We start from the raw sequence: 23,524 nt of genomic DNA, 5'->3' as shown, positions 1-23,524 counted from the left end.
AGTTCCTATCAGAGGAGGAAGTGCAATAGACTTCAGATCAATAGGTCTCAGATTGTAATTTTTTTGTCAACTTGAAATCAAACACTTTATGGGTACGTTTTCAAAGAGAGAGTTTTCTTTATTAGGTTATGTTGATCACAAGCTAAAATCTCCCTTGTTAGACAATTTGACAGTATCAAATCCTGGCGCCCCCCTTGAAATCAAGTACTTCCTCAGTGTTTCTTGAGAGAGGGAGTGCTCTGCTAAAATGTCCCTCATTACATGGTTTTTCTCTGTCAGACAGTTCCTATCAGAGGAGGAAGTGCAATAGACTTCAGATCAATAGGTCTCAGATTGTAATTTTTTTGTCAACTTGAAATCAAACACTTTATGGGTACATTTTCAAAGAGAGAGTTTTCTTTATTAGGTTATGTTGATCACAAGCTAAAATCTCCCTTGTTAGACAATTTCTCAGTATCAAATCCTGGCGCCCCCCTTGAAATCAAGTACTTTCTAAGTGTATCTTGAGAGAGGGAGTGCTCCTTTTTTGGTTATGTTACTCAGTCTAAAATGTTCCTCATTCAATGGTTTTTCTCTGTCAGACAGTTCCTATCAGAGGTGGAAGTGCAATAGACTTCAGATCAATAGGTCTCAGATTGTAATATATTTGTCATCTTCAAATCAAACACTTTATGGGTATGTTTTCAGAGAGAGAGTGTTCTTCATTAGTTTTTGTTGATCTCCAGCTATAATGTCCCTTATTAGACAATTTTTCGGCCTTTAGACAGTTTCAAGCAGAGGGGGTATAGCTCAGTGGTAGAGCATTTGACTGCAGATCAAGAGGTCCCAGATTCAAATCCTGATGCCCCCTTTAAATCAAGTGCTTTCAAAGAGTATTTTGAGGGTAGAGGACTCTTTTTTCGAATATGTTACTCAGGCAAAATTGTCCCTTATTAGACAATTTCTCAAGTTCAAATCCTGTCACCCGCTTGAAATCAAGTACTTTCTAAGTGTATTTTGAGAGAGGGAGTGCTCCTTTTTTGGTTACGTTACTCAGTCTAAAATGTCCCTCATTCAATGGTTTTTCTCTGTCAGACAGTTCCTATCAGAGGAGGAAGTGCAATAGACTTCAGATCAATAGGTCTCAGATTGTAATTTTTTTGTCAACTTGAAATCAAACACTTTATGGGTACGTTTTCATAGAGAGAGTTTTCTTTATTAGGTTATGTTGATCACAAGCTAAAATCTCCCTTGTTAGACAATTTGACAGTATCAAATCCTGGCGCCCCCCTTGAAATCAAGTACTTTCTCAGTGTTTCTTGAGAGAGGGAGTGCTCTGCTAAAATGTCCCTCATTACATGGTTTTTCTCTGTCAGACAGTTCCTAACAGAGGTGGAAGTGCAACAGACTTCAGATCAATAGGTCTCAGATTGTAATATATTTGTCATCTTCAAATCAAATACTTTATGGGTATGTTTTCAGAGAGAGAGTGTTCTTCATTAGTTTTTGTTGATCTCCAGCTATAATGTCCCTTATTAGACAATTTTTCCGCCTTTAGACAGTTTCTAGCAGAGGGGGTATAGCTCAGTGGTAGAGCATTTGACTGCAGATCAAGAGGTCCCAGGTTCAAATCCTGATGCCCCCTTTAAATCAAGTGCTTTCAAAGAGTATTTTGAGGGTAGAGGACTCTTTTTTCGAATATGTTACTCAGGCAAAATTGTCCATTATTAGACATTTTCTCAAGTTCAAATCCTGTCACCCGCTTGAAATCAAGTACTTTCTAAGTGTATTTTGAGAGAGGGAGTGCTCCTTTTTTGGTTATGTTACTCAGTCTAAAATGTCCCTCATTCAATGGTTTTTCTCTGTCAGACAGTTCCTATCAGAGGAGGAAGTGCAATAGACTTCAGATCAATAGGTCTCAGATTGTAATTTTTTTGTCAACTTGAAATCAAACACTTTATGGGTACGTTTTCATAGAGAGAGTTTTCTTTATTAGGTTATGTTGATCACAAGCTAAAATCTCCCTTGTTAGACAATTTGACAGTATCAAATCCTGGCGCCCCCCTTGAAATCAAGTACTTTCTCAGTGTTTCTTGAGAGAGGGAGTGCTCTGCTAAAATGTCCCTCATTACATGGTTTTTCTCTGTCAGACAGTTCCTAACAGAGGTGGAAGTGCAACAGACTTCAGATCAATAGGTCTCAGATTGTAATATCTTTGTCATCTTCAAATCAAATACTTTATGGGTATGTTTTCAGAGAGAGAGTGTTCTTCATTAGTTTTTGTTGATCTCCAGCTATAATGTCCCTTATTAGACAATTTTTCCGCCTTTAGACAGTTTCCAGCAGAGGGGGTATAGCTCAGTGGTAGAGCATTTGACTGCAGATCAAGAGGTCCCAGGTTCAAATCCTGATGCCCCCTTTAAATCAAGTGCTTTCAAAGAGTATTTTGAGGGTAGAGGACTCTTTTTTCGAATATGTTACTCAGGCAAAATTGTCCATTATTAGACATTTTCTCAAGTTCAAATCCTGTCACCCGCTTGAAATCAAGTACTTTCTAAGTGTATTTTGAGAGAGGGAGTGCTCCTTTTTTGGTTATGTTACTCAGTCTAAAATGTCCCTCATTCAATGGTTTTTCTCTGTCAGACAGTTCCTATCAGAGGAGGAAGTGCAATAGACTTCAGATCAATAGGTCTCAGATTGTAATTTTTTTGTCAACTTGAAATCAAACACTTTATGGGTACGTTTTCAAAGAGAGAGTTTTCTTTATTAGGTTTATGTTGATCACAAGCTAAAATCTCCCTTATTAGACAATTTCTCAGGATCAAATTCTGGCGCCCCATTGAAATCAAGTACTTTCTCAGTGTTTCTTGAGAGAGGGAGTGCTCTGCTAAAATGTCCCTCATTAGATGGTTTTTCTCTGTCAGACAGTTCCTAACAGAGGTGGAAGTGCAACAGACTTCAGATCAATAGTTCTCAGATTGTAATACTTTTGTCATCTTCAAATCAAATACTTTATGGGTATGTTTTCAGAGAGAGAGTGTTCTTCATTAGTTTTTGTTGATCTCCAGCTATAATGTCCCTTATTTGACAATTTTTCCGCCTTTAGACAGTTTCTAGCAGAGGGGGTATAGCTCAGTGGTAGAGCATTTGACTGCAGATCAAGAGGTCCCAGGTTCAAATCCTGATGCACCCTTTAAATCAAGTGCTTTCAAAGAGTATTTTGAGGGTAGAGGACTCTTTTTTCGAATATGTTACTCAGGCAAAATTGTCCCTTATTAGACAATTTCTCAAGTTCAAATCCTGCCACCCCCATGAAATCAAGTACTTTCTAAGTGTATTTTGAGAGAGGGAGTGCTCCTTTTTTGGTTATGTTACTCAGTCTAAAATGTCCCTCATTCAATGGTTTTTCTCTGTCAGACAGTTCCTATCAGAGGAGGAAGTGCAATAGACTTCAGATCAATAGGTCTCAGATTGTAATTTTTTTGTCAACTTGAAATCAAACACTTTATGGGTACATTTTCAAAGAGAGAGTTTTCTTTATTAGGTTATGTTGATCACAAGCTAAAATCTCCCTTGTTAGACAATTTCTCAGTATCAAATCCTGGCGCCCCCCTTGAAATCAAGTACTTTCTAAGTGTATCTTGAGAGAGGGAGTGCTCCTTTTTTGGTTATGTTACTCAGTCTAAAATGTCCCTCATTCAATGGTTTTTCTCTGTCAGACAGTTCCTAACAGAGGTGGAAGTGCAACAGACTTCAGATCAATAGGTCTCAGATTGTAATATATTTGTCATCTTCAAATCAAATACTTTCTGGGTATGTTTTCAGAGAAAGAGTGTTCTTCATTAGATTTTGTTGATCTCCAGCTATAATGTCCCTTATTAGACAATTTTTCCGCCTTCAGGCAGTTTCTAGCAGAGGGGGTATAGCTCAGTGGTAGAGCATTTGACTGCAGATCAAGAGGTCCCACGTTCAAATCCCGGTGCCCCCTTAAAATCAAGAGCTTTCTAAGAGTATTTTGAGGGTAGAGGACTCTTTTCTGGTATATGTTACTCAGGGAAAATTGTCCCTTATTAGACTATTTCTCACGTTCAAATCCTGGCAACCCCTTGAAATCAACTACTTTCTAAGTGTATCTTGAGAGGTGGAGTGCAACTTTTTTGGTTATGTTACTCAGTCTAAAATGTCCCTCATTCAATGTTTTTTCTCTGTCAGACAGTTCCTATCAGAGGTGGAAGTGCAATAGACTTCAGATCAATATTTCTCAGATTCTAATTTTTTTGTCAACTTGAAATCAAACACTTTATGGGTACGTTTTCAAAGAGAGAGTTTTCTTTATTAGGTTATGTTGATCACAAGCTAAAATGTCCCTCATTAAATGGTTTTTCTCTGTCAGACAGTTCTTAACAGAGGTGGAAGTGCAACAGACTTCAGATCAATAGGTCTCAGATTGTAATATATTTGTCATCTTGAAATCATATACTTTCTGGGTTCTACAGCTATAATGTCCCTTATTGGACAATTTTTCTGTCTTTAGGCAGTTTCTAGCAGAGGGGGTATAGCTCAGTGGTAGAGCATTTGACTGCAGATCAAGAGGTCCCAGGTTAAAATCCTGATGCCCCCTTAAAATCAAGAGCTTTCAAAGAGTATTTTGAGGGTAGATGACTTTTTTTTCCGAATATGTTACTCAGGCAAAATTGTCCCTTATTAGACAATTTCTCAAGTTCAAATCCTGAAACCCCCTTGAAATCAAGTACTTTCTAAGTGTATTTTGAGAGAGGGAGTGCTCCTTTTTTGGTTATGTTACTCAGTCTAAAATGTCCCTCATTCAATGTTTTTTCTCTGTCAGACAGTTCCTATCAGAGGAGGATGTGCAATAGACTTCAGATCAATAGGTCTCAGATTGTAATATATTTGTCATCTTCAAATCAAATACTTTATGGGTATGTTTTCAGAGAGAGAGAGTGTTCTATATTAGTTTTTGTTGATCTACAGCTATAATGTCCCTTATTGGACAATTTTTCTGCCTTTAGACAGTCTCTAGCAGAGGGGGTATAGCTTAGTGGTAGAGCATTTAACTGCAGATCAAGAGGTCCCAGGTTCAAATCCCAGTGCCCCCTTAAAATCAAGAGCTTTCTATGAGTATTTTGAGGGTAGAGGACTCTTTTTTGGTATATGTTACTCAGGGAAAATTGTCCCTTATTAGACAATTTCTCAGGATCAAATACTGGCAACCCCTTGAAATCAAGTACTTTCTAAGTGTATCTTGAGAGAGGGAGTACTACTTTTTTGGTTATGTTACTCAGTCTAAAATGTCCCTCATTCAATGTTTTTTCTCTGTCAGACAGTTCCTATCAGAGGTGGAAGTGCCAAAGACTTCAGATCAATAGGTCTCAGATTGTAATTTTTTTGTCAACTTGAAATCAAACACTTTATGGGTACGTTTTCAAAGAGAGAGTTTTCTTTATTAGGTTATGTTGATCACAAGCTAAAATCTCCCTTATTAGACAATTTCTCAGGATCAAATACTGGCGCCCCCTTGAAATCAACTACTTTCTAAGTGTATCTTGAGAGGTGGAGTGCTACTTTTTTGGTTATGTTACTCAGTCTAAAATGTCCCTCATTCAATGTTTTTTCTCTGTCAGACAGTTCCTATCAGAGGTGGAAGTGCAATAGACTTCAGATCAATATGTCTCAGATTCAAATTTTTTTGTCAACTTGAAATCAAACACTTTATGGGTACGTTTTCAAAGAGGGAGTTTTCTTTATTAGGTTATGTTGATCACAAGCTAAAATCTCCCTTATTAGACAATTTCTCAGGATCAAATACTGGCGCCCCCTTGAAATCAAGTACTTTCTAAGTGTATCTTGAGAGAGGGAGTGCTCCTTTTTTGGTTATGTTACTCAGTCTAAAATGTCCCTCATTCAATGTTTTTTCTCTGTCAGACAGTTCCTATCAGAGGTGGAAGTGCCAAAGACCAATAGGTCTCAGATTGTAATTTTTTTGTCAACTTGAAATCAAACACTTTATGGGTACGTTTTCAAAGAGAGAGTTTTCTTTATTAGGTTATGTTGATCACAAGCTAAAATCTCCCTTATTAGACAATTTCTCAGGATCAAATACTGGCGCCCCCTTGAAATCAAGTACTTTCTCAGTGTTTCTCGAGAGAGGGAGTGCTCTGCTAAAATGTCCCTCATTAGATGGTTTTTCTCTGTCAGACAGTTCTTAACAGAGGTGGAAGTGCAACAGACTTCAGATCAATAGGTCTCAGATTGTAATATATTTGTCATCTTGAAATCATATACTTTCTAGGTTCTACAGCTATAATGTCCCTTATTGGACAATTTTTCTGCCTTTAGGCAGTTTCTAGCAGAGGGGGTATAGCTCAGTGGTAGAGCATTTGACTGCAGATCAAGAGGTCCCAGGTTCAAATCCTGATGCCCCCTTAAAATCAAGAGCTTTCAAAGAGTATTTTGAGGGTAGATGACTTTTTTTTCCGAATATGTTACTCAGGCAAAATTGTCCCTTATTAGACTATTTCTCACGTTCAAATCCTGGCACCCCCTTGAAATCAACTACTTTCTAAGTGTATCTTGAGAGGTGGAGTGCTACTTTTTTGGTTATGTTACTCAGTCTAAAATGTCCCTCATTCAATGTTTTTTCTCTGTCAGACAGTTCCTATCAGAGGTGGAAGTGCAATAGACTTCAGATCAATAGGTCTCATATTGTAATTTTTTTGTCAACTTGAAATCAAACACTTTATGGGTACGTTTTCAAAGAGAGAGTTTTCTTTATTAGGTTATGTTGATCACAAGCTAAAATCTCCCTTATTAGACAATTTCTCAGGATAAAATACTCGCGCCCCCTTGAAATCAAGTACTTTCTCAGTGTTTCTTGAGAGAGGGAGTGCTCTGCTAAAATGTCCCTCATTACATGGTTTTTCTCTGTCAGACAGTTCCTAACAGAGGTGGAAGTGCAACAGACTTCAGATCAATAGGTCTCAGATTGTAATATATTTGTCATCTTCAAATCAAATACTTTATGGGTATGTTTTCAGAGAGAGAGTGTCCTTCATTAGTTTTTGTTGATCTCCAGCTATAATGTCCCTTATTAGACAATTTTTCCGCCTTTAGACAGTTTCTAGCAGAGGGGGTATAGCTCAGTGGTAGAGCATTTGATTGCAGATCAAGAGGTCCCAGGTTCAAATCCTGATGCCCCCTTTAAATCAAGTGCTTTCAAAGAGGTATGTTTTCAGAGAGAGAGTGTTCTTCATTAGTTTTTGTTGATCTCCAGCTATAATGTCCCTTATTAGACAATTTTTCGGCCTTTAGACAGTTTCAAGCAGAGGGGGTATAGCTCAGTGGTAGAGCATTTGACTGCAGATCAAGAGATCCCAGGTTCAAATCCTGATGCCCCCTTTAAATCAAGTGCTTTCAAAGAGTATTTTGAGGGTAGAGGACTCTTTTTTCGAATATGTTACTCAGTCAAAATTGTCCCTTATTAGACAATTTCTCAAGTTCAAATCCTGTCACCCGCTTGAAATCAAGTACTTTCTATGTGTATTTTGAGAGAGGGAGTGCTCCTTTTTTGGTTATGTTACTCAGTCTAAAATGTCCCTCATTCAATGGTTTTTCTCTGTCAGACAGTTCCTATCAGAGGAGGAAGTGCAATAGACTTCAGATCAATATGTCTCAGATTGTAATATATTTGTCATCTTCAAATCAAATACTTTATGGGTATGTTTTCATAGAAAGAGTTTTCTTTATTAGGTTATGTTGATCACAAGCTAAAATCTCCCTTGTTAGACAATTTGACAGTATAAAATCCTGGCGCCCCCCTTGAAATCAAGTACTTTCTCAGTGTTTCTTGAGAGAGGGAGTGCTCTGCTAAAATGTCCCTCATTACATGGTTTTTCTCTGTCAGACAGTTCCAAACAGAGGTGGAAGTGCAACAGACTTCAGATCAATAGGTCTCAGATTGTAATATATTTGTCATCTTCAAATCAAATACTTTCTGGGTATGTTTTCAGAGAGAGAGTGTTCTTCATTAGTTTTTGTTGATCTCCAGCTATAATGTCCCTTATTAGACAATTTTTCCGCCTTTAGACAGTTTCTAGCAGAGGGGGTATAGCTCAGTGGTAGAGCATTTGACTGCAGATCAAGAGGTCCCAGGTTCAAATCCTGATGCCCCCTTTAAATCAAGTGCTTTCAAAGAGTATTTTGAGGGTAGACTTTTTTTTCGAATATGTTACTCAGGCAAAATTGTCCATTATTAGACATTTTCTCAAGTTCAAATCCTGTCACCCCCTTGAAATCAAGTACTTTCTAAGTGTATTTTGAGAGAGGGAGTGCTCCTTTTTTGGTTATGTTACTCAGTCTAAAATGTCCCTCATTCAATGGTTTTTCTCTGTCAGACAGTTCCTATCAGAGGAGGAAGTGCAATAGACTTCAGATCAATAGGTCTCAGATTGTAATTTTTTTGTCAACTTGAAATCAAACACTTTATGGGTACATTTTCAAAGAGAGAGTTTTCTTTATTAGGTTATGTTGATCACAAGCTAAAATCTCCCTTGTTAGACAATTTCTCAGTATCAAATCCTGGCGCCCCCCTTGAAATCAAGTACTTTCTAGGTGTATCTTGAGAGAGGGAGTGCTCCTTTTTTTGTTATGTTACTCAGTCTAAAATGTCCCTCATTCAATGGTTTTTCTCTATCAGACAGTTCCTATCAGAGGAGGAAGTGCAATAGACTTCAGATCAATAGGTCTCAGATTGTAATTTTATTGTCAACTTGAAATCAAACACTTTATGGGTACGTTTTCAAAGAGAGAGTTTTCTTTATTAGGTTATGTTGATCACAAGCTAAAATCTCCCTTGTTAGACAATTTCTCAGTATCAAATCCTGGCGCCCCCCTTGAAATCAAGTACTTTCTCAGTGTTTCTTGAGAGAGGGAGTGCTCTGCTAAAATGTCCCTCATTAGATGGTTTTTCTCTGTCAGACAGTTCCTAACAGAGGTGGAAGTGCAACAGACTTCAGATCAATAGGTCTCAGATTGTAATTTTTTTGTCAACTTGAAATCAAACACTTTATGGGTACATTTTCAAAGAGAGAGTTTTCTTTATTAGGTTATGTTGATCACAAGCTAAAATCTCCCTTGTTAGACATTTTCTCAGTATCAAATCCTGGCGCCCCCCTTGAAGTCAAGTACTTTCTAAGTGTATCTTGAGAGAGGGAGTGCTCCTTTTTTGGTTATGTTACTCAGTCTAAAATGTCCCTCATTCAATGGTTTTTCTCTGTCAGACAGTTCCTATCAGAGGTGGAAGTGCAATAGACTTCAGATCAGTAGGTCTCAGATTGTAATTTTTTTGTCAACTTGAAATCAAACACTTTATGGATACGTTTTCAAAGAGAGAGTTTTCTTTATTAGGTTATGTTGATCACAAGCTAAAATCTCCCTTATTAGACAATTTCTCAGGATCAAATACTGGCGCCCCCTTGAAATCAAGTACTTTCTCAGTGTTTCTTGAGAGAGGGAGTGCTCTGCTAAAATGTCCCTCATTAGATGGTTTTTCTCTATTCAGACAGTTCCTAACAGAGGTGGAAGTGCAACAGACTTCAGATCAATAGGTCTCAGATTGTAATATATTTGTCATCTTCAAATCAAATACTTTCTGGGTATGATTTCAGAGAGACAGTGTTCTTCATTACATTTTGTTGATCTCCAGCTATAATGTCCCTTATTAGACAATTTTTCCGCCTTTAGACAGTTTCTAGCAGAGGGGGTAAAGCTCAGTGGTAGAGCATTTGACTGCAGATCAAGAGGTCCCAGGTTCAAATCCTGATGCCCCCTTAAAATCAAGAACTTTCAAAGAGTATTTTGAGGGTAGATGACTTTTTTTGAATATGTTACTCAGGCAAAATTGTCCCTTATTAGACAATTTCTCACGTTCAAATCCTGGCACCCCCTTGAAACCACGTACTTTCTAAGTGTATCTTGAGAGAGGGAGTGCTCCTTTTTTTGGTTATGTTACTCAGTCTAAAATGTCCCTCATTCAATGGTTTTTCTCTGTCAGACAGTTCCTATCAGAGGAGGAAGTGCAATAGACTTCAGATCAATATGTCTCAGATTGTAATTTTTTTGTCAACTTGAAATCAAACACTTTATGGGTACGTTTTCAAAGAGAGAGTTTTCTTTATTAGGTTATGTTGATCACAAGCTAAAATCTCCCTTATTAGACAATTTCTCAGGATCAAATACTGGCGCCCCCTTGAAATCAAGTACTTTCTCAGTGTTTCTTGAGAGAGGGAGTGCTCTGCTAAAATGTCCCTCATTAGATGGTTTTTCTCTGTCAGACAGTTCCTAACAGAGGTGGAAGTGCAACAGACTTCAGATCAATAGGTCTCAGATTGTAATATATTTGTCATCTTCAAATCAAATACTTTCTGGGTATGTTTTCAGAGAAAGAGTGTTCTTCATTAGATTTTGTTGATCTCCAGCTATAATGTCCCTTATTAGACAATTTTTCCGCCTTCAGGCAGTTTCTAGCAGAGGGGGTATAGCTCAGTGGTAGAGCATTTGACTGCAGATCAAGAGGTCCCAGGTTCAAATCCTGGTGCCCCCTTAAAATCAAGAGCTTTCTAAGAGTATTTTGAGGGTAGAGGACTCTTTTCTGGTATATGTTACTCAGGGAAAATTGTCCCTTATTAGACTATTTCTCACGTTCAAATCCTGGCAACCCCTTGAAATCAACTACTTTCTAAGTGTATCTTGAGAGGTGGAGTGCTACTTTTTTGGTTATGTTACTCAGTCTAAAATGTCCCTCATTCAATGTTTTTTCTCTGTCAGACAGTTCCTATCAGAGGTGGAAGTGCAATAGACTTCAGATCAATATGTCTCAGATTCTAATTTTTTTGTCAACTTGAAATCAAACACTTTATGGGTACGTTTTCAAAGAGAGAGTTTTCTTTATTAGGTTATGTTGATCACAAGCTAAAATCTCCCTTATTAGACAATTTCTCAGGATCAAATACTGGCGCCCCCTTGAAATCAACTACTTTCTAAGTGTATCTTGAGAGGTGGAGTGCTACTTTTTTGGTTATGTTACTCAGTCTAAAATGTCCCTCATTCAATGTTTTTTCTCTGTCAGACAGTTCCTATCAGAGGTGGAAGTGCAATAGACTTCAGATCAATATGTCTCAGATTCAAATTTTTTTGTCAACTTGAAATCAAACACTTTATGGGTACGTTTTCAAAGAGGGAGTTTTCTTTATTAGGTTATGTTGATCACAAGCTAAAATCTCCCTTATTAGACAATTTCTCAGGATCAAATACTGGCGCCCCCTTGAAATCAAGTACTTTCTCAGTGTTTCTCGAGAGAGGGAGTGCTCTGCTAAAATGTCCCTCATTAGATGGTTTTTCTCTGTCAGACAGTTCTTAACAGAGGTGGAAGTGCAACAGACTTCAGATCAATAGGTCTCAGATTGTAATATATTTGTCATCTTGAAATCATATACTTTCTAGGTTCTACAGCTATAATGTCCCTTATTGGACAATTTTTCTGCCTTTAGGCAGTTTCTAGCAGAGGGGGTATAGCTCAGTGGTAGAGCATTTGACTGCAGATCAAGAGGTCCCAGGTTCAAATCCTGATGCCCCCTTAAAATCAAGAGCTTTCAAAGAGTATTTTGAGGGTAGATGACTTTTTTTTCCGAATATGTTACTCAGGCAAAATTGTCCCTTATTAGACAATTTCTCAAGTTCAAATCCTGAAACCCCCTTGAAATCAAGTACTTTCTAAGTGTATTTTGAGAGAGGGAGTGCTCCTTTTTTGGTTATGTTACTCAGTCTAAAATGTCCCTCATTCAATGGTTTTTCTCTGTCAGACAGTTCCTATCAGAGGAGGAAGTGCAATAGACTTCAGATCAATAGGTCTCAGATTGTAATATATTTGTCATCTTCAAATCAAATACTTTATGGGTATGTTTTCAGAGAGAGAGAGTGTTCTATATTAGTTTTTGTTGATCTACAGCTATAATGTCCCTTATTGGACAATTTTTCTGCCTTTAGACAGTCTCTAGCAGAGGGGGTATAGCTCAGTGGTAGAGCATTTGACTGCAGATCAAGAGGTCCCAGGTTCAAATCCCGGTGCCCCCTTAAAATCAAGAGCTTTCTATGAGTATTTTGAGGGTAGAGGACTCTTTTTTGGTATATGTTACTCAGGGAAAATTGTCCCTTATTAGACTATTTCTCACGTTCAAATCCTGGCACCCCCTTGAAATCAACTACTTTCTAAGTGTATCTTGAGAGGTGGAGTGCTACTTTTTTGGTTATGTTACTCAGTCTAAAATGTCCCTCATTCAATGTTTTTTCTCTGTCAGACAGTTCCTATCAGAGGTGGAAGTGCAATAGACTTCAGATCAATAGGTCTCAGATTGTAATTTTTTTGTCAACTTGAAATCAAACACTTTATGGGTACGTTTTCAAAGAGAGAGTTTTCTTTATTAGGTTATGTTGATCACAAGCTAAAATCTCCCTTATTAGACAATTTCTCAGGATCAAATACTCGCGCCCCCTTGAAATCAAGTACTTTCTCAGTGTTTCTTGAGAGAGGGAGTGCTCTGCTAAAATGTCCCTCATTACATGGTTTTTCTCTGTCAGACAGTTCCTAACAGAGGTGGAAGTGCAACAGACTTCAGATCAATAGGTCTCAGATTGTAATATATTTGTCATCTTCAAATCAAATACTTTATGGGTATGTTTTCAGAGAGAGAGTGTCCTTCATTAGTTTTTGTTGATCTCCAGCTATAATGTCCCTTATTAGACAATTTTTCCGCCTTTAGACAGTTTCTAGCAGAGGGGGTATAGCTCCGTGGTAGAGCATTTGATTGCAGATCAAGAGGTCCCAGGTTCAAATCCTGATGCCCCCTTTAAATCAAGTGCTTTCAAAGAGGTATGTTTTCAGAGAGAGAGTGTTCTTCATTAGTTTTTGTTGATCTCCAGCTATAATGTCCCTTATTAGACAATTTTTCGGCCTTTAGACAGTTTCAAGCAGAGGGGGTATAGCTCAGTGGTAGAGCATTTGACTGCAGATCAAGAGATCCCAGGTTCAAATCCTGATGCCCCCTTTAAATCAAGTGCTTTCAAAGAGTATTTTGAGGGTAGAGGACTCTTTTTTCGAATATGTTACTCAGTCAAAATTGTCCCTTATTAGACAATTTCTCAAGTTCAAATCCTGTCACCCGCTTGAAATCAAGTACTTTCTATGTGTATTTTGAGAGAGGGAGTGCTCCTTTTTTGGTTATGTTACTCAGTCTAAAATGTCCCTCATTCAATGGTTTTTCTCTGTCAGACAGTTCCTATCAGAGGAGGAAGTGCAATAGACTTCAGATCAATATGTCTCAGATTGTAATATATTTGTCATCTTCAAATCAAATACTTTATGGGTATGTTTTCATAGAAAGAGTTTTCTTTATTAGGTTATGTTGATCACAAGCTAAAATCTCCCTTGTTAGACAATTTGACAGTATAAAATCCTGGCGCCCCCCTTGAAATCAAGTACTTTCTCAGTGTTTCTTGAGAGAGGGAGTGCTCTGTTAAAATGTCCCTCATTACATGGTTTTTCTCTGTCAGACAGTTCCTAACAGAGGTGGAAGTGCAACAGACTTCAGATCAATAGGTCTCAGATTGTAATATATTTGTCATCTTCAAATCAAATACTTTCTGGGTATGTTTTCAGAGAGAGAGTGTTCTTCATTAGTTTTTGTTGATCTCCAGCTATAATGTCCCTTATTAGACAATTTTTCCGCCTTTAGACAGTTTCTAGCAGAGGGGGTATAGCTCAGTGGTAGAGCATTTGACTGCAGATCAAGAGGTCCCAGGTTCAAATCCTGATGCCCCCTTTAAATCAAGTGCTTTCAAAGAGTATTTTGAGGGTAGACTTTTTTTTCGAATATGTTACTCAGGCAAAATTGTCCATTATTAGACATTTTCTCAAGTTCAAATCCTGTCACCCCCTTGAAATCAAGTACTTTCTAAGTGTATTTTGAGAGAGGGAGTGCTCCTTTTTTGGTTATGTTACTCAGTCTAAAATGTCCCTCATTCAATGGTTTTTCTCTGTCAGACAGTTCCTATCAGAGGAGGAAGTGCAATAGACTTCAGATCAATAGGTCTCAGATTGTAATTTTTTTGTCAACTTGAAATCAAACACTTTATGGGTACATTTTCAAAGAGAGAGTTTTCTTTATTAGGTTATGTTGATCACAAGCTAAAATCTCCCTTGTTAGACAATTTCTCAGTATCAAATCCTGGCGCCCCCCTTGAAATCAAGTACTTTCTAGGTGTATCTTGAGAGAGGGAGTGCTCCTTTTTTTGTTATGTTACTCAGTCTAAAATGTCCCTCATTCAATGGTTTTTCTCTATCAGACAGTTCCTATCAGAGGAGGAAGTGCAATAGACTTCAGATCAATAGGTCTCAGATTGTAATTTTATTGTCAACTTGAAATCAAACACTTTATGGGTACGTTTTCAAAGAGAGAGTTTTCTTTATTAGGTTATGTTGATCACAAGCTAAAATCTCCCTTGTTAGACAATTTCTCAGTATCAAATCCTGGCGCCCCCCTTGAAATCAAGTACTTTCTCAGTGTTTCTTGAGAGAGGGAGTGCTCTGCTAAAATGTCCCTCATTAGATGGTTTTTCTCTGTCAGACAGTTCCTAACAGAGGTGGAAGTGCAACAGACTTCAGATCAATAGGTCTCAGATTGTAATATATTTGTCATCTTCAAATCAAATACTTTATGGGTATGTTTTCAGAGAGAGAGTGTTCTTCATTAGTTTTTGTTGATCTCCAGCTATAATGTCCCTTATTAGACAATTTTTCCGCCTTTAGAAAGTTTCTAGCAGAGGGGGTATAGCTCAGTGGTAGAGCATTTGACTGCAGATCAAGAGGTCCCAGGTTCAAATCCTGATGCCCCCTTTAAATCAAGTGCTTTCAAAGAGTATTTTGAGGGTAGAGTTCTCTTTTTTCCGAATATGTTACTCAGGCAAAATTGTACATTATTAGACAATTTCTCAAGTTCAAATCCTGTCACCCCCTTGAAATCAAGTACTTTCTAAGTGTATTTTGAGAGAGGGAGTGCTCGTTTTTTGGTTATGTTACTCAGTCTAAAATGTCCCTCATTCAATGGTTTTTCTCTGTCAGACAGTTCCTATCAGAGGAGGAAGTGCAATAGACTTCAGATCAATAGGTCTCGGATTGTAATTTTTTTGTCAACTTGAAATCAAACACTTTATGGGTACGTTTTCAAAGAGAGAGTTTTCTTTATTAGGTTATGTTGATCACAAGCTAAAATCTCCCTTATTAGACAATTTCTCAGGATCAAATTCTGGCGCCCCATTGAAATCAAGTACTTTCTCAGTGTTTCTTGAGAGAGGGAGTGCTCTGCTAAAATGTCCCTCATTAGATGTTTTTTCTCTGTCAGACAGTTCCTAACAGAGGTGGAAGTGCAACAGACTTCAGATCAATAGGTCTCAGATTGTAATATATTTGTCATCTTGAAATCAAATACTTTCTGGGTATGTTTTCAGAGAGAGAGAGTGTTCTATATTAGTTTTTGTTGATCTCCAGCTATAATGTCCCTTATTAGACAATTTTTTGGCCTTTAGACAGTTTCTAGCAGAGGGGGTATAGCTCAGTGGTAGAGTATTTGACTGCAGATCAAGAGGTCCCAGGTTCAAATCCTGATGCCCCCTTTAAATCAAGTGCTTTCAAAGAGTATTTTGAGGGTAGAAGACTCTTTTTTCGAATATGTTACTCAGGCAAAATTGTCCCTTATTAGACAATTTCTCAAGTTCAAATCCTGTCACCCGCTTGAAATCAAGTACTTTCTAAGTGTATTTTGAGAGAGGGAGTGCTCCTTTTTTTGTTATGTTACTCAGTCTAAAATGTCCCTCATTCAATGGTTTTTCTCTATCAGACAGTTCCTATCAGAGGAGGAAGTGCAACAGACTTCAGATCAATAGGTCTCAGATTGTAATATATTTGTCATCTTCAAATCAAATACTTTATGGGTATGTTTTCATAGAAAGAGTTTTCTTTATTAGGTTATGTTGATCACAAGCTAAAATCTCCCTTGTTAGACAATTTGACAGTATAAAATCCTGGCGCCCCCCTTGAAATCAAGTACTTTCTCAGTGTTTCTTGAGAGAGGGAGTGCTCTGCTAAAATGTCCCTCATTACATGGTTTTTCTCTGTCAGACAGTTCCTAACAGAGGTGGAAGTGCAACAGACTTCAGATCAATAGGTCTCAGATTGTAATATATTTGTCATCTTCAAATCAAATACTTTCTGGGTATGTTTTCAGAGAGAGAGTGTTCTTCATTAGTTTTTGTTGATCTCCAGCTATAATGTCCCTTATTAGACAATTTTTCCGCCTTTAGACAGTTTCTAGCAGAGGGGGTATAGCTCAGTGGTAGAGCATTTGACTGCAGATCAAGAGGTCCCAGGTTCAAATCCTGATGCCCCCTTTAAATCAAGTGCTTTCAAAGAGTATTTTGAGGGTAGACTTTTTTTTCGAATATGTTACTCAGGCAAAATTGTCCATTATTAGACATTTTCTCAAGTTCAAATCCTGTCACCCCCTTGAAATCAAGTACTTTCTAAGTGTATTTTGAGAGAGGGAGTGCTCCTTTTTTGGTTATGTTACTCAGTCTAAAATGTCCCTCATTCAATGGTTTTTCTCTGTCAGACAGTTCCTATCAGAGGAGGAAGTGCAATAGACTTCAGATCAATAGGTCTCAGATTGTAATTTTTTTGTCAACTTGAAATCAAACACTTTATGGGTACATTTTCAAAGAGAGAGTTTTCTTTATTAGGTTATGTTGATCACAAGCTAAAATCTCCCTTGTTAGACAATTTCTCAGTATCAAATCCTGGCGCCCCCCTTGAAATCAAGTACTTTCTAGGTGTATCTTGAGAGAGGGAGTGCTCCTTTTTTGGTTATGTTACTCAGTCTAAAATGTCCCTCATTCAATGGTTTTTCTCTGTCAGACAGTTCCTATCAGAGGTGGAAGTGCAATAGACTTCAGATCAGTAGGTCTCAGATTGTAATTTTTTTGTCAACTTGAAATCAAACACTTTATGGGTACGTTTTCAAAGAGAGAGTTTTCTTTATTAGGTTATGTTGATCACAAGCTAAAATCTCCCTTATTAGACAATTTCTCAGGATCAAATTCTGGCGCCCCATTGAAATCAAGTACTTTCTCAGTGTTTCTTGAGAGAGGGAGTGCTCTGCTAAAATGTCCCTCATTAGATGTTTTTTCTCTGTCAGACAGTTCCTAACAGAGGTGGAAGTGCAATAGACTTCAGATCAATAGGTCTCAGATTGTAATTTTTTTGTCAACTTGAAATCAAACACTTTATGGGTACATTTTCAAAGAGAGAGTTTTCTTTATTAGGTTATGTTGATCACAAGCTAAAATCTCCCTTGTTAGACAATTTCTCAGTATCAAATCCTGGCGCCCCCCTTGAAATCAAGTACTTTCTAAGTGTATCTTGAGAGAGGGAGTGCTCCTTTTTTGGTTATGTTACTCAGTCTAAAATGTCCCTCATTCAATGGTTTTTCTCTGTCAGACAGTTCCTATCAGAGGTGGAAGTGCAATAGACTTCAGATCAATAGGTCTCAGATTGTAATATATTTGTCATCTTCAAATCAAATACTTTATGGGTATGTTTTCAGAGAGAGAGTGTTCTTCATTAGTTTTTGTTGATCTCCAGCTATAATGTCCCTTATTAGACAATTTTTTGGCCTTTAGACAGTTTCAAGCAGAGGGGGTATAGCTCAGTGGTAGAGCATTTGACTGCAGATCAAGAGGTCCCAGGTTCAAATCCTGATGCCCCCTTTAAATCAAGTGATTTCAAAGAGTATTTTGAGGGTAGAGGACTCTTTTTTCGAATATGTTACTCAGGCAAAATTGTCCCTTATTAGACAATTTCTCAAGTTCAAATCCTGTCACCCGCTTGAAATCAAGTACTTTCTAAGTGTATTTTGAGAGAGGGAGTGCTCCTTTTTTTGTTATGTTACTCAGTCTAAAATGTCCCTCATTCAATGGTTTTTCTCTATCAGACAGTTCCTATCAGAGGAGGAAGTGCAATAGACTTCAGATCAATAGGTCTCAGATTGTAATTTTATTGTCAACTTGAAATCAAACACTTTATGGGTACGTTTTCAAAGAGAGAGTTTTCTTTATTAGGTTATGTTGATCACAAGCTAAAATCTCCCTTGTTAGACAATTTCTCAGTATCAAATCCTGGCGCCCCCCTTGAAATCAAGTACTTTCTCAGTGTTTCTTGAGAGAGGGAGTGCTCTGCTAAAATGTCCCTCATTAGATGGTTTTTCTCTGTCAGACAGTTCCTAACAGAGGTGGAAGTGCAACAGACTTCAGATCAATAGGTCTCAGATTGTAATATATTTGTCATCTTCAAATCAAATACTTTATGGGTATGTTTTCAGAGAGAGAGTGTTCTTCATTAGTTTTTGTTGATCTCCAGCTATAATGTCCCTTATTAGACAATTTTTCCGCCTTTAGAAAGTTTCTAGCAGAGGGGGTATAGCTCAGTGGTAGAGCATTTGACTGCAGATCAAGAGGTCCCAGGTTCAAATCCTGATGCCCGCTTTGAATCAAGTGCTTTCAAAGAGTATTTTGAGGGTAGAGTACTCTTTTTTCCGAATATGTTACTCAGGCAAAATTGTACATTATTAGACAATTTCTCAAGTTCAAATCCTGTCACCCCCTTGAAATCAAGTACTTTCTAAGTGTATCTTGAGAGGTGGAGTGCTACTTTTTTGGTTATGTTACTCAGTCTAAAATGTCCCTCATTCAATGTTTTTTCTCTGTCAGACAGTTCCTATCAGAGGTGGAAGTGCAATAGACTTTATATCAATATGTCTCAGATTCTATTTTTTTTGTCAACTTGAAATCAAACACTTTATGGGTACGTTTTCAAAGAGAGAGTTTTCTTTATTAGGTTATGTTGATCACAAGCTAAAATCTCCCTTATTAGACAATTTCTCAGGATCAAATACTGGCGCCCCCTTGAAATCAAGTACTTTCTAATTGTATCTTGAGAGAGGGAGTGCTCCTTTTTTGGTTATGTTACTCAGTCTAAAATGTCCCTCATTCAATGTTTTTTCTCTGTCAGACAGTTCCTATCAGAGGTGGAAGTGCCAAAGACTTCAGATCAATAGGTCTCAGATTGTAATTTTTTTGTCAACTTGAAATCAAACACTTTATGGATAAGTTTTCAAAGAGAGAGTTTTCTTTATTAGGTTATGTTGATCACAAGCTAAAATCTCCCTTATTTGACAATTTCTCAGGATCAAATACTGGCGCCCCCTTGAAATCAAGTACTTTCTCAGTGTTTCTTGAGAGAGGGAGTGCTCTGCTAAAATGTCCCTCAATAGATGGTTTTTCTCTGTCAGACAGTTCCTAACAGAGGTGGAAGTGCAACAGACTTCAGATCAATAGGTCTCAGATTGTAATATATTTGTCATCTTCAAATCAAATACTTTCTGGGTATGTTTTCAGAGAAAGAGTGTTCTTCATTAGATTTTTTGATCTCCAGCTATAATGTCCCTTATTAGACAATTTTTCCGCCTTTAGGCAGTTTCTAGCAGAGGGGGTATAGCTCAGTGGTAGAGCATTTGACTGCAGATCAAGAGGTCCCAGGTTCAAATCCCGGTGCCCTCTTGAAATCAAGAGCTTTCTAAGAGTATTTTTTTAGGGTAGAGGACTCTTTTTTGGTAAATGTTACTCAGGGAAAATTGTCCCTTATTAGACTATTTCTCACGTTCAAATCCTGGCACCCCCTTGAAATCAACTACTTTCTAAGTGTATCTTGAGAGGTGGAGTGCTACTTTTTTGGTTATGTTACTCAGTCTAAAATGTCCCTCATTCAATGTTTTTTCTCTGTCAGACAGTTCCTATCAGAGGTGGAAGTGCAATAGACTTCAGATCAATATGTCTCAGATTCTATTTTTTTTGTCAACTTGAAATCAAACACTTTATGGGTACGTTTTCAAAGAGAGAGTTTTCTTTATTAGGTTATGTTGATCACAAGCTAAAATCTCCCTTATTAGACAATTTCTCAGGATCAAATACTGGCGCCCCCTTGAAATCAAGTACTTTCTAATTGTATCTTGAGAGAGGGAGTGCTCCTTTTTTGGTTATGTTACTCAGTCTAAAATGTCCCTCATTCAATGGTTTTTCTCTGTCAGACAGTTCCTATCAGAGGTGGAAGTGCCAAAGACTTCAGATCAACAGGTCTCAGATTGTAATTTTTTTGTCAACTTGAAATCAAACACTTTATGGATAAGTTTTCAAAGAGAGAGTTTTCTTTATTAGGTTATGTTGATCACAAGCTAAAATCTCCCTTATTTGACAATTTCTCAGGATCAAATACTGGCGCCCCCTTGAAATCAAGTACTTTCTCAGTGTTTCTTGAGAGAGGGAGTGCTCTGCTAAAATGTCCCTCATTAGATGGTTTTTCTCTGTCAGACAGTTCCTAACAGAGGTGGAAGTGCAACAGACTTCAGATCAATAGGTCTCAGATTGTAATATATTTGTCATCTTCAAATCAAATACTTTCTGGGTATGTTTTCAGAGAAAGAGTGTTCTTCATTAGATTTTTTGATCTCCAGCTATAATGTCCCTTATTAGACAATTTTTCCGCCTTTAGGCAGTTTCTAGCAGAGGGGGTATAGCTCAGTGGTAGAGCATTTGACTGCAGATCAAGAGGTCCCAGGTTCAAATCCTGGTGCCCCCTTAAAATCAAGAGCTTTCTAAGAGTATTTTTTTAGGGTAGAGGACTTTTTTTTGGTATATGTTACTCAGGGAAAATTGTCCCTTATTAGACTATTTCTCACGTTCAAATCCTGGCACCCCCTTGAAATCAACTACTTTCTAAGTGTATCTTGAGAGGTGGAGTGCTACTTTTTTGGTTATGTTACTCAGTCTAAAATGTCCCTCATTCAATGTTTTTTACTCTGTCAGACAGTTCCTATCAGAGGTGGAAGTGCAATAGACTTCAGATCAATATGTCTCAGATTCGAATTTTTTTGTCAACTTGAAATCAAACACTTTATGGGTACGTTTTCAAAGAGAGAGTTTTCTTTATTAAGTTATGTTGATCACAAGCTAAAATCTCCCTTATTAGACTATTTCTCACGTTCAAATCCTGGCACCCCCTTGAAATCAACTACTTTCTAAGTGTATCTTGAGAGGTGGAGTGCTACTTTTTTGGTTATGTTACTCAGTCTAAAATGTCCCTCATTCAATGTTTTTTCTCTGTCAGACAGTTCCTATCAGAGGAGGAAGTGCAATAGACTTCAGCTCAATAGGTCTCAGATTGTAATTTTTTTGTCAACTTGAAATCAAACACTTTATGGGTACGTTTTCAAAGAGAGAGTTTTCTTTATTAGGTTATGTTGATCACAAGCTAAAATCTCCCTTGTTAGACAATTTGACAGTATCAAATCCTGGCGCCCCCCTTGAAATCAAGTACTTTCTCAGTGTTTCTTGAGAGAGGGAGTGCTCTGCTAAAATGTCCCTCATTACATGGTTTTTCTCTGTCAGACAGTTCCTATCAGAGGAGGAAGTGCAATAGACTTCAGATCAATAGGTCTCAGATTGTAATTTGTTTGTCAACTTGAAATCAAACACTTTATGGGTACATTTTCAAAGAGAGAGTTTTCTTTATTAGGTTATGTTGATCACAAGCTAAAATCTCCCTTGTTAGACAATTTCTCAGTATCAAATCCTGGCGCCCCCCTTGAAATCAAGTACTTTCTAAGTGTATCTTGAGAGAGGGAGTGCTCCTTTTTTGGTTATGTTACTCAGTCTAAAATGTTCCTCATTCAATGGTTTTTCTCTGTCAGACAGTTCCTATCAGAGGTGGAAGTGCAATAGACTTCAGATCAATAGGTCTCAGATTGTAATATATTTGTCATCTTCAAATCAAATACTTTATGGGTATGTTTTCAGAGAGAGAGTGTTCTTCATTAGTTTTTGTTGATCTCCAGCTATAATGTCCCTTATTAGACAATTTTTCGGCCTTTAGACAGTTTCAAGCAGAGGGGGTATAGCTCAGTGGTAGAGCATTTGACTGCAGATCAAGAGGTCCCAGATTCAAATCCTGATGCCCCCTTTAAATCAAGTGCTTTCAAAGAGTATTTTGAGGGTAGAGGACTCTTTTTTCGAATATGTTACTCAGGCAAAATTGTCCCTTATTAGACAATTTCTCAAGTTCAAATCCTGTCACCCGCTTGAAATCAAGTACTTTCTAAGTGTATTTTGAGAGAGGGAGTGCTCCTTTTTTGGTTACGTTACTCAGTCTAAAATGTCCCTCATTCAATGGTTTTTCTCTGTCAGACAGTTCCTATCAGAGGAGGAAGTGCAATAGACTTCAGATCAATAGGTCTCAGATTGTAATTTTTTTGTCAACTTGAAATCAAACACTTTATGGGTACGTTTTCAAAGAGAGAGTTTTCTTTATTAGGTTATGTTGATCACAAGCTAAAATCTCCCTTGTTAGACAATTTGACAGTATCAAATCCTGGCGCCCCCCTTGAAATCAAGTACTTTCTCAGTGTTTCTTGAGAGAGGGAGTGCTCTGCTAAAATGTCCCTCATTACATGGTTTTTCTCTGTCAGACAGTTCCTAACAGAGGTGGAAGTGCAACAGACTTCAGATCAATAGGTCTCAGATTGTAATATATTTGTCATCTTCAAATCAAATACTTTATGGGTATGTTTTCAGAGAGAGAGTGTTCTTCATTAGTTTTTGTTGATCTCCAGCTATAATGTCCCTTATTAGACAATTTTCCGCCTTTAGACAGTTTCTAGCAGAGGGGGTATAGCTCAGTGGTAGAGCATTTGACTGCAGATCAAGAGGTCCCAGGTTCAAATCCTGATGCCCCCTTTAAATCAAGTGCTTTCAAAGAGTATTTTGAGGGTAGATGACTTTTTTTTCCGAATATGTTACTCAGGCAAAATTGTCCCTTATTAGACAATTTCTCAAGTTCAAATCCTGAAACCCCCTTGAAATCAAGTACTTTCTAAGTGTATTTTGAGAGAGGGAGTGCTCCTTTTTTGGTTATGTTACTCAGTCTAAAATGTCCCTCATTCAATGTTTTTTCTCTGTCAGACAGTTCCTATCAGAGGAGGAAGTGCAATAGACTTCAGATCAATAGGTCTCAGATTGTAATATATTTGTCATCTTCAAATCAAATACTTTATGGGTATGTTTTCAGAGAGAGAGAGTGTTCTATATTAGTTTTTGTTGATCTACAGCTATAATGTCCCTTATTGGACAATTTTTCTGCCTTTAGACAGTCTCTAGCAGAGGGGGTATAGCTTAGTGGTAGAGCATTTGACTGCAGATCAAGAGGTCCCAGGTTCAAATCCCAGTGCCCCCTTAAAATCAAGAGCTTTCTATGAGTATTTTGAGGGTAGAGGACTCTTTTTTGGTATATGTTACTCAGGGAAAATTGTCCCTTATT

General features: G+C 37.7%; 16 non-coding genes across 16 annotated transcripts; all 16 read left to right on the top strand.

The window, feature by feature from the left end:
• Positions 1-1,552: 1,552 nt before the first annotated feature.
• Positions 1,553-1,624, top strand: trnac-gca (transfer RNA cysteine (anticodon GCA)). The gene has a single exon. It is a non-coding gene; the product is annotated as a tRNA-Cys (tRNA).
• Positions 1,625-2,326: 702 nt separating this feature from the next.
• On the top strand, positions 2,327-2,398 carry trnac-gca (transfer RNA cysteine (anticodon GCA)). The gene has a single exon. It is a non-coding gene; the product is annotated as a tRNA-Cys (tRNA).
• A 3,953-nt stretch (positions 2,399-6,351) lies between these two features.
• Positions 6,352-6,423, top strand: trnac-gca (transfer RNA cysteine (anticodon GCA)). The gene has a single exon. It is a non-coding gene; the product is annotated as a tRNA-Cys (tRNA).
• Positions 6,424-7,125: 702 nt separating this feature from the next.
• trnac-gca (transfer RNA cysteine (anticodon GCA)) lies at positions 7,126-7,197 on the top strand. Its single transcript has one exon. It is a non-coding gene; the product is annotated as a tRNA-Cys (tRNA).
• Positions 7,198-8,097: 900 nt separating this feature from the next.
• Positions 8,098-8,169, top strand: trnac-gca (transfer RNA cysteine (anticodon GCA)). Its single transcript has one exon. It is a non-coding gene; the product is annotated as a tRNA-Cys (tRNA).
• Positions 8,170-10,525: 2,356 nt separating this feature from the next.
• On the top strand, positions 10,526-10,597 carry trnac-gca (transfer RNA cysteine (anticodon GCA)). Its single transcript has one exon. It is a non-coding gene; the product is annotated as a tRNA-Cys (tRNA).
• A 961-nt stretch (positions 10,598-11,558) lies between these two features.
• Positions 11,559-11,630, top strand: trnac-gca (transfer RNA cysteine (anticodon GCA)). Its single transcript has one exon. It is a non-coding gene; the product is annotated as a tRNA-Cys (tRNA).
• A 424-nt stretch (positions 11,631-12,054) lies between these two features.
• Positions 12,055-12,126, top strand: trnac-gca (transfer RNA cysteine (anticodon GCA)). The gene has a single exon. It is a non-coding gene; the product is annotated as a tRNA-Cys (tRNA).
• Positions 12,127-13,799: 1,673 nt separating this feature from the next.
• trnac-gca (transfer RNA cysteine (anticodon GCA)) lies at positions 13,800-13,871 on the top strand. The gene has a single exon. It is a non-coding gene; the product is annotated as a tRNA-Cys (tRNA).
• Positions 13,872-14,872: 1,001 nt separating this feature from the next.
• Positions 14,873-14,944, top strand: trnac-gca (transfer RNA cysteine (anticodon GCA)). Its single transcript has one exon. It is a non-coding gene; the product is annotated as a tRNA-Cys (tRNA).
• Positions 14,945-15,648: 704 nt separating this feature from the next.
• trnac-gca (transfer RNA cysteine (anticodon GCA)) lies at positions 15,649-15,720 on the top strand. Its single transcript has one exon. It is a non-coding gene; the product is annotated as a tRNA-Cys (tRNA).
• Positions 15,721-16,422: 702 nt separating this feature from the next.
• trnac-gca (transfer RNA cysteine (anticodon GCA)) lies at positions 16,423-16,494 on the top strand. The gene has a single exon. It is a non-coding gene; the product is annotated as a tRNA-Cys (tRNA).
• A 1,302-nt stretch (positions 16,495-17,796) lies between these two features.
• On the top strand, positions 17,797-17,868 carry trnac-gca (transfer RNA cysteine (anticodon GCA)). The gene has a single exon. It is a non-coding gene; the product is annotated as a tRNA-Cys (tRNA).
• A 1,776-nt stretch (positions 17,869-19,644) lies between these two features.
• trnac-gca (transfer RNA cysteine (anticodon GCA)) lies at positions 19,645-19,716 on the top strand. Its single transcript has one exon. It is a non-coding gene; the product is annotated as a tRNA-Cys (tRNA).
• A 1,003-nt stretch (positions 19,717-20,719) lies between these two features.
• On the top strand, positions 20,720-20,791 carry trnac-gca (transfer RNA cysteine (anticodon GCA)). Its single transcript has one exon. It is a non-coding gene; the product is annotated as a tRNA-Cys (tRNA).
• A 2,081-nt stretch (positions 20,792-22,872) lies between these two features.
• trnac-gca (transfer RNA cysteine (anticodon GCA)) lies at positions 22,873-22,944 on the top strand. The gene has a single exon. It is a non-coding gene; the product is annotated as a tRNA-Cys (tRNA).
• The last annotated feature ends 580 nt before the right edge of the window (positions 22,945-23,524 follow it).

Source organism: Oncorhynchus mykiss, chromosome 25, assembly GCF_057628025.1.
Source record: "Oncorhynchus mykiss isolate SJ-2025 chromosome 25, ASM5762802v1, whole genome shotgun sequence".
Taxonomy (NCBI): domain Eukaryota; kingdom Metazoa; phylum Chordata; class Actinopteri; order Salmoniformes; family Salmonidae; genus Oncorhynchus; species Oncorhynchus mykiss.
This window is presented reverse-complemented; position numbering and strand designations above follow the sequence as displayed.